Genomic DNA, 3,813 nt, shown 5'->3' on the forward strand with positions numbered 1-3,813 from the left:
CTCACGGAGGTGCCCCTCCCCGCCACAGCCAGGCGTGGCTCCACCCAGAGCGGGGCTGCGGTAGTGGGGCAGGGAGAGGCCAGTGCGGCCACCTGGGCTTTCAACGGAGCAGGGCCAGCCCACGAAGAAATACCTGAGGAGGAAGTAAAAAGCAAGCCTGAGCAGGCGACAGGCAAGTTATGGGCACACATGGTTTTCTTTGTAGGTAAAGCTGTGTGTGTGCATGAGTGTGTATGTGTATGTGTGTGTGTGCGTGTGTGCCTGGGTGCGTGAGACAGAACAGGAGGTGAAGTGTGAGGGACTCGTATTTGTTGCACTGTCTAATGATTTCTTCAAGGAGCTGCTTTGGGAGAAGGTGCTGCACTGGGTGGCGCTGCTTTGGGAGGGGGCACTGGAATGACAGCTCCCCGGGGAGCCTGTCCCCCTCCCTGGAGGATCTCTGGGGCTCGTCTGCACAGCGAGACCACTTTGTCTCTGTGGGTTCAGGCCAAATGCCCATTGTGCTGCGGGCCCTCTGCGAGACCCCTACCTGGGCTCCCTCCATCCAGACAGCCCGAGGTGCAGAGGGCTCGCAGCCACAGGCTGAGTCGCTCCCCTGAGCCGCGTTTCTCTGCTGAGGCAGGGACAGCGCAGCTTTGGATGCATCAGCCCCCCTCCCACAAGAGAGAGGCCCTGGACGGTGCCGGTGCTGGGGCACAGGTGCCCTGCCAGCTCCCGAGCAGCCCGAGGAGGCCAAGGGGATGCATCCGGGGTCCAAGTTCTCCATCATTTAATAGCTGTGTGACCTTTGGCATGTCACCTAACCTCTCTGAGCCCCAGTTTACACACCTGACGAATGGGGGAAATAGAACCGACCTTCAGGGTCTTTGGAGAGGATTGAAGGAGATCACATGAAAATGCTGAGACCAGGACCGAGGAGGACTCCAGTTCACCCCCTCCCTGCGTGTGGGGCAGCAAGCCCCCTCCCTCACCTCAGCACAGGGAGCTGCACCCACGAGGACCACCTGTTCCCCCAGGACCACCCAGCCCCAGGCCCAGCCACCCTTCCTGCGCCGTGTCCCATCAGCCTCAACCCACCTCCCACACAGACCAATTCTCTGAGAGAGACAGAGAGAGAGACGAGAGACTCTGGGAACGTGCTGGGCGGGGAGTCTGGCCTGGGTCCAGCCCCCGCGTGAGGCCCGGTGGCACCTCCTACCTTGCATTCATGAGATGCTCCTGCCTGAGTAGGTGTAGATGGCCCAGGGTCCTCTGCAAGCCCTGAGACTGCACAAGCATGGGTGAGACAGGGTGACAGCCCAAGGTGCTGTCCCACCATGGAGGGGGACCCAATGGGGCCCCTATGCTGTGCTGGCCATGGTGCCCGGGCCTGGCCCAGGGACCACAGCTGTCCCTGCAGCCTGGGGGACATGGGGCTCCCTCCCTGGGGCCGCAGTCTTGCTCCTGGTATGGTGGGGAGCCCACCTCCCACCTCCACCCAGCACTCTGGGTCCTCCTGCCCGTCCCACAGGGACCCCAGGTGGTACCACCCACATGCCCTGCTCCACTTGACTCTGGCCATCCCATCCTCCCGTCCAGGCTCAGCACACTTGTCTGTCTGCGGTGGGAAGGCTGTGGCTGGCCCTCCTCAATCTGGGGGCTTCCCTGCCAGCAGGATGCTGGCCGAGCATCTGAGTGGGGAAGTGAGGCCCCTCAGCATCGTGAGGAGCCTGTGCTGGTGCCGGGGAAGGTAGTTCTGCTGCTGTGTTCTGTGCTGTGGCCCTGCTCCGGGCATGGGCTGGACCCAGCACAACTCTTCCATATCCTGAGGAGAAAGTCAATGTGGGAAATGAGCTGGAATGTCACTTCCAAGATCAGGTCACAGAGGGATGGTGTCCCTCAACCTCGCAGCCCTGGCTGATGTCCAGCTAAGCCACGCCAGGACTCCAGAGCCAGACACTGAGATTACAACCGTCAGTGCCTTTGAGCTGCTGAGCAAGGCCCATTTGTTACACAGCCGTGGATAGCCATTACAACCATTACTGTGTTTGTTCTTGTCTGAGTGTAACTTCCAAGTGCAGCCTGTTCAACTGGACTCTGACCCTGGGCTTGACCCTTGGCGTTACTCCCAGGATGGTGATAAATACTCTCCCTGCCCAGCCATGGCCACAGCCCCGCAAAGCAACAGAGAACAGAGCAGGCGGCGTACCTGCCCTTAGCAGGAGGGGCAGAGCTGGGGCAGAGGGTGCTGTCCGTCCACTGGGGTGGTCAGGGCTTGCGAACAGGGCAGTGGCTGCCTGTGGCCAGCCCGCTCCACCCACCACAGTCTGGCAGGCCTGGCACGTGGCTTCCCTCAGGCGCCACAAAAGCCCGTGACCTGTGCACGGCAGTGCTTTGTCCTGGCAGTATGGACGGGAGGGCTCTGCACTTCTCTGAGCTCTCCTGGGCCAAAGACGGAGTCATCCAGGGGTACGAGCCCCTTCAAGGCGTGTGTGTCTCCAGTGCCCACAGGGCCCCACTCTGATTAATCACCCCAGGGGCAGCCTTGACCGTCCCCTGCGTGATGGGGCATTTCCCTGGGAGGCCGAGTGCTTCAGGATGACAGAGGGAGCCCCAGCCTTTGTCCAGAGATTGCCCTGAGTCACCAGGCCACCACGACCAACCTCGGACACCCGGCCAGTCCTTAGTGTGTCCTGGAGGGGACTCCCACCGAGACCCTGTCAAAGTTCAGTAACACTTCTCTTGGGAAATCAAGGCTCACGCTGTGGAGAGCACCCCTCTAAGTCCAGGTGTCACTTTGAGCCATGTGAGTGCAGTGTGAGCTGCAGACGTGCCATGTCCCCTCCAGCCCGCTGACCAGGGCAGCAGGGCCTGGCTCCAAGTTCTCACCTGGCCTCACCCAGAAGACTTTGGTTGTTGGGGTCAATAGTCACCCACCAGTGTGCACACAGACACAGCTCAAACTGGGTTCTGCAGACCTGAGTCCCATCCCCATGTGGACCCTCTGTGGAGACCTGGGTCCCGTCCCCATGTGGACCCTCCTTCCACATGCCGGATCTAGTTGCAGGGCCGCAGGGCCTGACCCCCTTGGAAGAGGCTGGGTCCCAGGACCTGTGTGGGAGTCTTCATTCATTGCGTGGGCTCCTTCCCTTCCTGCTCTGCCTGCTGGGAAATAGCACTTCTGCAAATTCTATTTCAATAGTGGAAATTCTGATTCACTGGCACTGAGCCCTCAGTGAGGCTCTAAAAACGGCATTTCCGAGCACTGACTCAGTGGTTAGGAGGCATTTGCCGTGAAGGAAGGAATGACTCATCCTCCCTGCACGGGGATTGGGAGGGTCTTTTGACCCAACTCAGGAGTCTGATGCCAAGTCTGGGCTGGTTCCCACCAGGTGAGGGCAGAGGAAACCCCACCACAGATCCGAGTGTGCAACAGGGCATCCCTGCCCCCAGGAGGGTTGGGATCACTTCACTTCTCCCAGGTAGAAGGCAACCTTCCCCCAGAGGGGGTGACAGCGGGCCAGCATCTGCAGGAGGTGCTCCTGGCCTCAGGGGCTGTGATGTGTTGGGATGGATGCAGAGAGAGGGCAAATCCTGGGCCCAAAACAAAACATGCTTAGGTTCTGGTTTCCAGCTTGACTCTCATTTGCTCTCTTGTCTTTTCTCCCCACGGCATTCGGACAACAGAGTCACAACTTCCCGAAAAAGTCTACTTAAGGTGAAGACCCTCCCATCCCCCAGGCCTCAGCCCACGTGTGGATCCCTTATTAACCCCGTTCCCCCACTGCTGGCCCTCCCTGCTGCCCAGGCCTGGGGTGGGGCGGGGAGCCAGGG

The sequence above is a fragment of the Lagenorhynchus albirostris genome, chromosome 1 (assembly GCF_949774975.1).
Source record: "Lagenorhynchus albirostris chromosome 1, mLagAlb1.1, whole genome shotgun sequence".
In the NCBI taxonomy this organism is placed as follows: Eukaryota; Metazoa; Chordata; class Mammalia; order Artiodactyla; family Delphinidae; genus Lagenorhynchus; species Lagenorhynchus albirostris.